Below are 13300 nucleotides of genomic sequence, written 5' to 3'. Positions count from 1 at the left end.
ACTTCAGTGAACGCAAGAACATCAACAAGAGCATACACAGACTCAGTCGATCGACAATTTTGTTTATGTAAGAAAATGTATGCAGAGAGGAAAAAAATTTCTGTGTTTGAAAAACAAAAACGACCTCTTATTTACGGCCATTAGTAGCAAGGAACGCGTCTATTCAGACAAATCTATTCAGACCTGTTTTTTTCCAGAACGTTGTGTCTTTTGGGAAAAGTAACAACTTTTTAGAAGGAACAAATCCTTTCAAACGAATTTACCGTTACGCGCGAATAATGAATTAACAATATTGATTAAATAAATTTTGTCCAAAAAATATTATCAATCAAATCAGTTGCCAAATCCGAAGCCGGAGCCGAGGCCGAGAGAGCGACGACGACGGCGCGAGGGGGCACCTTCTTCTTAACCCTTTAAGAACTAAAGGAAGTGTTTCCATAAGGATAACAATTTCCTTTCTTTTACCAATATGGTAAAAATGACTTTTCATTTGCACTTTGCAATGACTTTTCATTTTCCCTCCAAAATTGGTTCCCCCACTTTCATTGGTTCTTCCACTTTTCATTTTCTCTTTTTATTTCTCATTCACACCTTGCTAAACCTAACAAAGGTTTCTATGGAATGGTGCGACACAAGTTAAAGGGAAGGCACTTGTTGCATGGGACATTCTTGGCTGGCCAAAAGTAGCAGGAGGACTGAATGTCATTGATATCTACATGTAGAATAAAGCAGGTATACTAAAGCACTTGTGGGATCTAAACAAGAAGAAAGATAAACTATGGATTGTATGGGTGCATACCTTTTACCTCTATGGTAGCAAACCATGGGAAGTAATAGTAAACCAGGTTTCCTGGATAGTGAGTAAAATTCTGCATGCAGGGCATTGGCTTCAAGAGAAGGGCTTGCAAATTACAGAAATCATGGAGACAGATGAGTTGAATATCAATGCAATGTATAAGAAGCTGAGGGGTGAATATATCAAGGTTCCTTGGAGGAGAATGACCTGCAACAACCAAGGGAGTCCTAAATGGATCTTTGCACTGTACTTGGCTATTAATAGAAGACTCTACACCAGAGATAGACTGGCAAGATGGGGGATCACAAATGATACATTATGTCCACTCTGCATGGAAGCTAATGAAACCCACCAGCACCTATTCTTTACATGTATCTTCTCAAGAATGTTATGGCAAAAACTCCTGAACTGGCTATCAATTAATAGAGCTAGTAATGAATGGACTGAGGAACTGACTTGGGCTGTAGAGCATGCTTCAAGTAAAACGAATAATAGCAGAGGTATACATAATGACTTTAGCAGCAACAATCTACTACATCTGGCAAGAAAGGAATTACAGGATCTTTCAAAACAAGGAGAGGAACATAGAGATGATCACTAGAGCAATCATCCAAGGCATACATTGTAGAGCTAGTATGATCCCTAGAATTATAGGTTTTATGCAAAAGCTAAATTTCTATCCTTAGATTAGTACTAGCAAGAAGGAACTTTTTGAATTAGATGGACTCTAAGAATGGAAACTGTCCACATCCAGAGTTTCCAATTTTGTACATATTGCAAATCTGGTAATAAAAATATTACAGTTACCAAAAAAAAAAATCTTCAGTCACTAACTTTCAGAATCTTTCTCAACTTCAAAAACTCTTGAACGAGTATGAAATGACAATGAATTACACATATCATTACACAAGTAGTACAATTTTATAGCCTTCTGTCAATAGCTAAATCTTGCACGGATGAGTTTGAAATGGCAGGAGACTATTATAATATTACTAGCTGAACACTCGTGGGTCTGTGGGTAATTGACAAGGTTTTCCTGTGGATATGACAGGATTGTGCAAGTGGATCTCAAATTTCCTGCCAAACCAGTTGTTACATCAGCTGCCAAGGACCTCATTAGTCAGGTTTTTCTCTTGGACCTAACTTGTTCTTTTGATTTTATGTTTGTGGGATACAGATGAAAAAGGTACTTGAGCATGCTTAGATTGTGCAGAATGTTGATCCTTCACCAATTACTCTCACAATCTTTGTGGCGGACTACAGTTGTTTTATTTTTTTTACTGATACTGAAGAGTAAAAAAAATAATTTTCACTTGAATGGGTGCCTTGAGTAGTATTTTTAATTCAAGTAATTTTCACTTGCAGCATTGTACATGTGGAATAGGTCACCACCATATGGTATCATGAAACCAGTAAAGCCAAATTCATTTTGTCCTTAATCACAATGGATAGTTAATATGTATATTCGTATCCACAAATTTTAATATAATCTATTAGTATTACTTAAGTTCATAGACATGCAATTTCTGTTGGAATATATCTTTATGTCATTGTTTTCATGAGCTTCTTTAGCAATTAAGCCAACTTTCAGTATAGTTTGTTTTGATTTTTCCTTTTAGGGTGTGTTTGGTAGGAAGGAAAATATTTTCCATGGAAATGTTTTTTGGAAATAAGTGGATTTTTTATTTATTTTCTCATGTTTGGTTAGCGAGTAGAAAATATTTTTCAAAAAATAGTTTTTAGTGTTTAGTTTGTGAATGATTTTTTTTAAAAAAAAATTACTAGGGAGAAGAAATACTTTTAAGGAAAATAATTTTTGGCTCTTAAACCAACCTCGATAATCGATCTAGGACATGACCCCGACATGCACTACAACAAATTTGATTATCAGGGACAAATAATTTCGTCATTTATAAATCATATTTTGTCACTAAAAATCTTGTGAGACGAAAAATAATTCGTTTCTCAGTCGTCACTAAATGTGTGTCTCTAAAAGTATACAAAGACAATTTAGTACTTCATCGCTAAAAGTATTATATTAACTACAAAAAGAAAAATCGTCCCCAAATGCTTAAACATTTGTGACAAATTTATTTATCGTAAAAAGTATATTTTTTGTAGATTATAGTATGTTTTGTCACTAAAAAGGTTAATAATACTGACAAAATTATATCGTCTCTAATTATTTTACTTCAATCAGTGACGATATCAGTTGTCTCTAAAGTTATATGCATTTCGTAGTTGAACAAAATCTATTTTCGCCACTAATGACTATATTTTATATACCAAAAATTATTTTGTTATTAAATGTATTAATTAGGGACAAATTTATTATTATAAAAAAGGTTAATTTTCCTATTATCCTCCCCCATCTCAAATTTATTTTAAACTCCTCCCTAGGAGCTCCCACATTATGCTATTATGCTTTCTTGCGGATTCGAACTCACTCCCACATTATGCTATTATGCTTTCTTGGGGATATTCGAACTCACTCCCACATTATGCTATTATGCTTTCTTGGGGATTCGAACTCACAACCTTAAGGTTGGAAGTGATGAGTGCTTACCATCCGACCAACTCTCTCTTGTCTCTTATTTTTAATTTATTTTGTACTTCATTCACTTCTTTCAAATTTAACTTTTGAAGATATAATATATTATATGATTATTTATACACATACACAAGTGCATGAAATTTACCACCCACAATTCATTCAAATGTAGATTATATTTTAATTAAACTGTATATTTTTTAACATATCTTTAAATATATTCAGTACGATTCTATCATTTTATTCATATATTTTTATAAATTTTAAAAACTATTTAGTACAATTATAAATTTATATAAAATTAAACTTTCAATTTCATTTAAAAAATTGAATAATCGGTTCAATTCGGTGAGTAAATTAATTGTTTTGAAAAAAAGAACATCGATACCCATAACTATAGTACTTCATCATAATATATTTGAAATCCTAGATTGTTCATTTCTTTCATTTGTGCTTTCATTTTTTAGTTTATTTCGATTTTCACACTGATGGAAAAAGTTAATAGAAATTCATGAAATATTTCGCACCTTTGCAAAGTCTAAGTTTGTAGTCGATGTTATCTCTGTATAGTTGTTCTACATGCGTTTGTGGAATTACTATTAAATATCTACATATTTTTAGATAGAAGCAAATAGATCGACTTAGTCTATGCAGTTTACCAATCATAAATCAATTGACACGCATAAAAAATAGCACTAAGACTTGAGAAATTATTTTTTCTATTGTCTTTATCGATGAAAGTGTATCAAATAAAAAATAAAAGTATTAAATCAACAAATATTAGTGATCTAGTGGCAGAACCGTACCCCACTCACGATACTTATAACCTGGATTGTATTTTGAAATGATGCATTTTATAATTATGTAATTTAAGAAAATTCATGAATTGAACTTTTTCATTTTTACAAAATGGACCGAATTTGTTGGTTTTAATATTTTTGCTTTCCAATTAACGAAAGGACTCTGTCTATTTCTTATGAAGCACTTATATTATTCTTTTTGTAAGTTGTGACTTGTAATTATGAACAATTGTAGCCAAAAAAAAATTGTATTTAGCTATGAATTTTTTTTGTAGCAATTAGTTGAATTATTCACTACAAATTTTAAGTCATCGCTATTTAACATTTTACATATTTTGTGACAATTTTTTTGTTGTCACTAAATCATAGATTGATTAGAGACAATAAAATCTTTGTCACCAATTATTTATACTATTAGTGACGAAAATAAATATCATAATTAAAGCTAAATTCTTATAGCTAAAACTTACAATATTTAACTACCAACTCTAATTTGTAGATATTGTAACAACATATTTTTTTAGATTAAATTTTTTTTGGTCCAAAAATCAATAAATTTTAAGACAAAAATTTTTCTGTCATGAATTAGATACATTATTAGTGACGAAATAATGTGTCACCGATAACTTTAAATTTGTGACTAACACTACTTAACAAATGGCGCCAATTAGTTTTTTGGTGGGAAACTTTAGTAAACGAAACTTTGCCACGGATTTTTATGTTTCGTCACTAAAAGTATGTGTCTGATATATTTAAGCACGAAAAGTAATTTGTCACTAAAAGCGAACAATTAGTGACGAATTTGATGTCATAGCTAATAATTTCGTAGCTATATATCATATTTGTTGTAGTGACGTGAAATAGGACACAACCCCGATGGTCGATCCGAAATTCGACCTTGAGATTTAACTTCAACTTTCGATCCGAGCCTGACATTCCAATTGAGATGGGATATCTAACCCAAGACCTGACCCCGACAACCAAACTTGAACACGATCATCAATTCGGTTTTTGACTTTGACATACGAAACGAAACCTGATTTCCAAATCGGGACTCGCCCCCAACAACCAATAATCAATGTGAGACCCAATTCGATTTTCAAATTGAGATTTTGACCCCAACTTTTGAGTCGGGATCCAATCATACTCTATTCGGGACCTAAATTTCAAATTGAGATTTGTTTTTTAAAAAAAAATATAAATTACATTTCTTTTGTGTGTATTNGGGTTGGGTGAGATAAAAAAATAAAAATTTAAAATTGATTTTCTTAAAATCAAACTATTTTTTTTTTGGAGTGGGTGGGGGCTGGTAGGGGGTGGAGTAGGTATGAGTTAAAGAAAATGAAAATTTTAAATTTTTTCAAAAACAAACTTTTAATTTATTTTTTTTTGAATAGGAGTATTGAGGGGTTGTGCGGGGTAAAAAGACCGAAAATTTTAATATTTGTAGTNGGATAAAAAAACCAAAAATTTTAAAATTTGAACTATTTTTTAAAAATAAAATTTTAAATTGTTAGTTTTTTTTCTTGAATGCGAAGGGTCGAGGTAAGGGGTGGGCTAAGAAATTAATTTGAGGTTGGAGGAGAGTTTTTTGGAAAATATTTTCCTTAATTTTTGAAGGGAAGTCATTTTTTCCATAAATTTTAGGAAAATAAGTTGATTTGAAAAATATTTTCCAAAACTCTTAAGCCAACCAAACATGAGAAATTAGAAAACATTTTCATACCAAACACATCCTTACTAGTAGTATGGTACTTTCTCCATTTAAAATTTGTTTGACCTATTTTGAGTTGACATTGAGTTTAAGAAAATAAAGAATTACTTAATGTTAGTAAGGTAGTTGACATTGAATCACTTTTCTTTGCAGCAACCTTGCATCACCATTAATTATGAGAATTTATCTAATCTTGGAACCAACAAAGTAAACAAGCTCATAATTATAGTTGTACTTAAAACAAGCTCGCACTTAAAACGTTGACTTCAATAGTTAATTTTGATACTCTTGTTCAAAATTGTTATGCAAATATACTTTGTTATAACTGATAAAATCATATTTTGTCGATTGAATTTTCCTGTCCTACCACGATACTTACGTTGTAATTGAAATTCTTGGGCAAATATATGCAGACATGGATTCACGAGCAGGGGTTTCTCAGTTAAAGTGTATTATCTTGTGAGCACATGTCTATGACATTTGAATTATTCTTTTATAAATATGGTGAGCTTATCAAGTTTTCTAGCAGCAGCTAGGCTTCTTTGATTATAGTGATAAATTAGTTGAATCTAGTATAGGTGAAAAAACTGTATGCAGTAGAGTTTGTTGTTCCTGGCTTTGTATAAAGCATACATTTGGATTCCTATACTTTTTGCTAAAAAATAAAGGGTTGTTGCCTTATTGACAAATATTTCGTCGTTCAAAATATTTGTTGGTTCTTTACTTTTTTTTCACTTAGTATTCTCAACATGTGTAATATTAATTTTCTAACTCGAGAGAAATTATCTCTCACCAGGGTATTAATCTGAGGTGGTAATCTATCACTATAATTTATCGAACGCTAGGTGAGAAATATGAAAAATCATTATTGTTATTTGTTTGTTTGATCTTTTATTTTTCACAAGAAAGAGATCCAATTGAACATGACTGCCCACAAGCAGTAAACGACGTGCATTGTTGGTATCTTGGACAACAACAACTAAGTGAAAGGAAATTAACGTTTTATAGATAAATCTGCTTGATTCTAAATTTGTGCTATTTGATTGTAAATTCTAAAGAAATGTTACCGTTAGTAACATTTTAGTGGTAAGATGTGTCTCCGAGTAACAAATTATAAAACGTTACTGGCGGTAAAGTATTATGCTTAAAACGTTAGTACTAGTAACGTTTGTTTTAGGGTGTACAAAATCGAACCGAAAATCGAACCAAACCGCAAATCGAGTCAAACCGAGAAAAAAAATCCGACTTGTGGTTGGTTTGACTTGGTTTGGTATTGAAAAAAAAAAACCCGACTATATTTGGGTTGGTTTGGTTTTAACTAAAAAAATCAACCCGAAACCAAACCAACCCGGCATTATATATATAATTTTAAAATTTTATTTTATACATAAAAATATTTACTTTGATATAATTTTTAAATATTTCTTATACTTTTTCATAGTTTTTATCTTTTAACATATTATTTCAAGTTTGAAACTTAAAATTCTGAATGATTTAATAAAGATTATAGTCCACAGATGTTGGTAATTATAATAAAGCTTAAATTAAAATCAAATTAATACTAATGCAAAAAGAAAATCAATTCAACACTAAGAATGACAATAATATTGAATATTTGTTCTTTGATTTTACATTGGTTTAGACAATTCAAATACATAATCTAATTTTAATTTCCTTTAATATTTAGTCATGTAATAAATACTTATTAAACTTATTTTAGCATGATTCAGTGCTTTTAAATTATGATCATTTTCATTATGACTTGTTAATTTGCAATATTTGTTTTACGCGATTTCATTATTACTCCCTCCATCCCATTTTATGTGAGGTACTTTGACTCAGCACGAAGTTTAAGAAAGAAAGGAAAACTTTTAAAACTTGTGGTCCAAAATGAATGATACAAATTTGTGTGGCTGTAAATCATTTCAGTAAGGGTAAAATAGATATTTTATAGTTAAATTGTTACTTGATATAGAAATGTGTCATTCTTTTTTGGACTGACTAAAAAGAAAAGTAAGACAAATAAATTGGGACAGAGGGAGTATTATTTTTTTGTTGGATATTTTAGTGTCATTACTCATATCATATTTGTGTTATTTTCTTAAGAAACACCTTAGATAGTTGTATTTTGGTAGGACTAAAGAAATATTTGAAGTACAAGTAAATAATATGTTTGTATGAATACTTTACCGGAAAAACCCAAAAGAACCCGAAAGTCCGAAAAACCCGAAAAAATCCAAAAAAAAACTGACGTTGAAAACCCCGAGTTTTATTGGTTTGGTAAAGTTTATAGATTTAAAAATCCGACACAAATAGTTTGATTTGATATTTGAAAAACCCGAACCAACCCGGTCATGTACACCCCTAGTTTGTTTATTGAGATAAATATCAAAACACACCTAAACTATCCTTCTTTTCTTATTTCATACCTAAACTGTTGAGAGTCTGAGTTTTATACCTAAACTATCACTTATTAGTTTGAGAGAAAAATGTTTGAAGCACAGTTTCTTGGAACTATATTATTCCTAAGAAATCGTCCGCTTAATTAGTGGAATAATTATTATGGTATGTTATTGACAATGTAATTGCTTCTTGATTGGGGTTCTACAACTTATTTATTCTTTATATATATATATATATATATATATATATGTTCAGTGAGGCTTTTGGATCAAGAATTAAAAATTTGAAATAAAATGTACCATATCATATAAGACTTTTCATGTTGAAACTCCATTATGGTTCTTGTTTTGCTTCTCTTTTTAGCATACGTTTGAATTTTGCCTTGTCCTGTATTCAACATTTCGAATTCCACCTAAAATTTCTTAATGCTTCAACCCTAATGTGTGCCTTCATCTTGCTGTTATCCATCTTAAAATAACTATAGCATTGGTTGCCTCAAATTTGCCCAATTGTTTTTCTAGAAAAGGATTATCTAACCCTGGGTAAGCAGACAAATATTGGAAGGCAAAAATAGTTACATGTAGAAGGTTTTAAGGCTCAACAGACTAAAATTCGTTCCAACTTTATTCATTTTGAATTAAGAAGATATGAGCAGATGATCTTTAAGATAAATAGCTTCATTCTTACAGGACGTTGATTCTGTATTTGTTGCTCAAAATGATGGAATATAATAAATACGTCGATATCATTGTTTACCATGTTATCTTTGAGGAAATCTAGACTGAAGACTATGCTAGGAACTAGATAATTAGAGTTAGCGCATTATGTGATCCAGATTTACGATGGACTCGTTATCTAACTTTTGTCTTTTGGGAGTATATGGGAACTGGAATTGAAATGGAAAGGATAGGATCAAATTCTTTAATACACCTCTTAGTCATCAATGGAATTTAGTTGCGATTAGAAACTCAAATGCCTCATTGATTGATTTTCTAGTTTGGGATATTTAATAATGCTTTTAGGAAAAGTTCTCTTCTATAAAAATACAACTTTTTGTAACATTTACTATTCAACAGAGTTTGCCTCTTTATTTCTCTTTTCGTTCCATGTCATATTTATTTGATAGATACACAAGTCTATGTTCTCAGAATATCAAGTTGATTGGAGATTGATGTAAACTTTATTATCAAAATAAAAAACATTTTAGCATCACGATGTCCAAGACATATTTAGTAGTACTCACTACTAGTCAATTTAGTTACTTTTTAGCGGGTATCAAGTATAGACTATTGCTTTAGACAAGTTATATGTATACTACATAGGATTGAATTTGTGTAGCTTTTCTTGTTTTGTATATTCACAAACTCTTTGCTTTTGATCTATGTCTTTTTCTTGTGAATGAAGTAGAAAGACATGTAACTGATACAATACGGCCAAATTACTTTTAGATTAAAATGAAAAATGAATTGAAAACATCAAATACAAAGACATGTTTACACTTTGGACTGCCATGTATTTTTGGCTTTATTTAGAGCATATTAAGGCAATCCAAAGACCCTCCAAGAATTTATGTATCTTTTAGTAAGAATGTGGCTTGACATTTGCACATTCTGGAAATGAAGATGGCATTGCTTTATCGACTTTTGCCTCCCCAATAAAAAATTGGTAGAGGATTTGCTCCCATCGGTTAATCTTTTTGGCATCTACAAAAGTACTGAAAAACGTCTCGGGAGATTTAAGAATTGATAGAGGAGATTCAAATGGACATAGGAGAATGTCAAACTTAGGGTACACACAAATACAAAGAGCGAGGATCTAGCCAACTATGATCTACAAGTCACAAACTTAATACAAGTGAATAACTTATTTTATAATTAAGTTAATTATTTTGTTTTCATTGAGATTAAGAAGGTTGTTAATTAATTATTAGTATTAACTCTATCGTGTTTTAATTCTAGCCGGATTCACTAAATTAACTCAATTCGGCTATATTTTGAATTTAAAATGGCTATAATTGCAATCCATATAGCCATTGTAATTTGTATAATCTCCCTAACCCTTTTATTTTAAAACTATTAAGACCCAAAATTAACAAGGGAAAATTACGTGGTTAAGCAAATTTATACTACTTAATTACTCATTATAGCTATAGTTTGCTATAATTACTACTCGCGATTAACAATATACACTAATTATGTGGGCAAACTTCAAGTTTGTATAATTAGCCACGTTTGTATATGTATAATTCACCAAAATATACAAATACATATGTATAATATACAATTATCTAACTGATATACATATACAATTCACCTCTCTCCCACTCTTTGCCTTCTCTTGCTCGCCTCTCTCTTCCCTCTCCCAATCTCGCTTGCCATATATACAAATGCATATGTATAATATACAATTATCTAACCGATATACATATACAATTCACCTCTCTCCCACTCTCTGCCCTCTCTCGCTCTCCTCTCTCCTTCCTCTCCCAATCTCGCTCGCCTCTCTCCTCCCTCCCCCAATCTCGCTCGTCTCTCTCCTCCCTCTCCCAATCTCGCTTGACATATATACAAATACATATGTATAATATACAATTATCTAACTGATATATATGTACAATTCACCTCTCTCCCACTCTTTTCCCTCTCTCGCTCGCCTCTCTCCTCTCTTTTCTCTCTCCCAGTCTCGCTCGCCTCTCTCCTCCCTATGGCATGTAGCTATGAATTGTAATTATATAAAACTATAGCTATGGAGAGTAATAAGGTTATTTTTGAGTAGCTATATGTGAAAGTTCCTCAATTAACAATACAAATGAGCAACCCCAAACTCAGCCCATTTCCTCCAGCCCAACTCTTAATAACTGACCCAATTCCTCAGTTCTGCATTTCAAGTCGACCCAGCCCACATCAAAAGAACTCTAACGTCAGTACACAGCAGCTTACCAACGTTCACGAAACTCAGCCAACAGTCACATACATCAACGTCTCCAAATGGCGCGTCAATACAACAGCAAATACGTAGCGATCAACGTGTATTTTTTGTATAATTCAATTTTTGTACAAGAATCAGGCATGTTCCTTATACTAAAAGGAAAATTCAATTTTTGAATTCCAAATATCTCCAATTCTTATCCGTTTCACCCAAAATTTCCCCCCAATTCGAACCAAAAAATCCCCTCTATTTAAACTTCTTTTGCCTTTAGTTTTAGAGTTGGAAAATATAGAGGTTGGAGACACTAGAGAAGACACGAGGTAGAGTCTAGGGCGATTGATACTCATATATTGAGGTTTTGGGTCTACTGCTTGGAACTCAAATTTTCGTCGAAATCTCTCGGAGTTGGTGAGAAGTTATTGTTCTCTCGGTCTCAGTTTTGCTACTCCAAGAAAGGTAATCTCGGTTTAACTTTGATCATATGCTTATTGTTAAATAGGTGTTTGTTTCTTTGTTTGTTGAAAATGTTTTGGGTTTCAAAATGGGGCTACAACAATCTGATTGTTGCTTTTTCTTTCCAAGTGTAGCTCAGTTTATTTTAAGTGTTACTCATTAGTCAAAATCTAGAAATTTTATTCAATATTGTAGTTCTTCTTTTAGGTATCCATTTCCATGTTAGTGTGCTTTTTCATAACCTGAGGTGTGTTATAGTATCATGTGAACAGTGTGTTCTTAGCATAATTTGTTCATGCGTCCTTTATTTAGCCATCATATAGGTGATGAGCTTGAATGCTATTTGATACCACGACTCTTCAAGTTTTATTGAATAGTTCGATCCAGATGGTTTGTTTAGCTCCAGATTGGAGCGAAAATATTTTGGTACAACTTGGTTGAATTTTAAAGGTAAAACCAGTAGCATTATATGATGGATTTATGTGCCATGATTGTTTTTCTTTTTAACTTTCTTGTCCAATCCCTTAGTTATATGTGTATTCACTTAAATTAATTTAATGTGTTATGCTCTTATTCTAAAAGAAGATTAGTTTAAGTATAGTTCCTTCTCGTGCAGTTGTTATTGTTTAAATATAATCAATTCATGCATGCTTGTTTCCTCTGTTAAATCTAGACTGTTGGGACTTTCTTTCACCGCCGCAAGAAAAGGATTGATCCCTACTCTTTCATTCATTTTAGGAAGTGTATCTCTGCCATCTAATATTGTTAGTTAGTATGTCTAGGGGTTTATTTATTTTAATTCTTTGGGCTTGATTCGTGGTTTTCCCCAACATGCAGTATTATTGGTTCATTAGTGCAAATTTCAATCGTGCTAAAAGATTATTGGTCTAGCTTCAAAGTTTCATTACGTGAGATTAGAGTGCTTCATTTGATTTCTTTTTTTTCGACATGACGTTGCCAGCATCTCAAATTCCATGATGTTTGTTATTTGTCATTGAGTTCTTGGTTTGCCATTTTGTGTTGGTTCTGTTTCTCTTTGCCCGGAGTTATTCCCTTTCGTGACATTGGTTTGGTCGAAAATCTATGATTAAGAGTTGAGTTCTTGTTATGGCTCGATTTCGAACACATTCATTTTCGTCGTCAAATGGTTGCATTTTCTGATTGATAGATGATGTCCAGAAGTGTATCATGATTAGACCTGAGTTATTTGTTTGTCTTAGTTTATTTTTAGTGGTTATGAACCGATAACAATGATCAATATTGAATGTTGTGTCTTTCATTCGTTACCTTAAGCTAGTGTATGAACTCGAATCTGCAATTACTCAAGCTTGATTTTCATGTTCGTTTTGAGTCATATGTTTGTCTTGCTTTGATTTTCATGTCTCATATGTCTTCAAGCTTCAAATGTTCTGTGTTTAATTTAGTCACTGTTGATACTTGTCCTCGTGTAGATAAATGGTATTAACTAGCTAATTTAGTGGGTTTATTTGATATCTTCTTGTCTTCCTTTGTTCAAGCATGTGTTGTTGCTAACAAAGTTAATCATGTGCGTTTATTCCTCTTTTGGTATTAAATCTACTTTGTTTGAATGTTGTTGAACCTACTCTTTTTTCTATGTTTTGGTTTGTTAGAGTTTTCAATCACGTTGTTTCCCT

General features: G+C 31.7%; 1 protein-coding gene across 1 annotated transcript in view; it reads right to left on the bottom strand.

The window, feature by feature from the left end:
• LOC125842528 (endoribonuclease Dicer homolog 3a) overlaps positions 1-12543 on the bottom strand; it is a 384270-nt gene extending 371727 nt beyond the window's left edge. The window contains exon 1 of the mRNA XM_049521831.1: positions 12538-12543. The gene's annotated coding sequence lies outside the window, so the exon portion shown is untranslated. The remainder of the gene's footprint in view (positions 1-12537) is intronic.
• Between the last annotated feature and the right edge of the window lie 757 nt (positions 12544-13300).

This window comes from Solanum stenotomum, chromosome 10 (genome assembly GCF_019186545.1).
Source record: "Solanum stenotomum isolate F172 chromosome 10, ASM1918654v1, whole genome shotgun sequence".
NCBI classification, from domain to species: Eukaryota; Viridiplantae; Streptophyta; class Magnoliopsida; order Solanales; family Solanaceae; genus Solanum; species Solanum stenotomum.
Note: the sequence above shows the minus strand (reverse complement) of the source record. Positions and strands in the feature narration are given on the sequence as shown.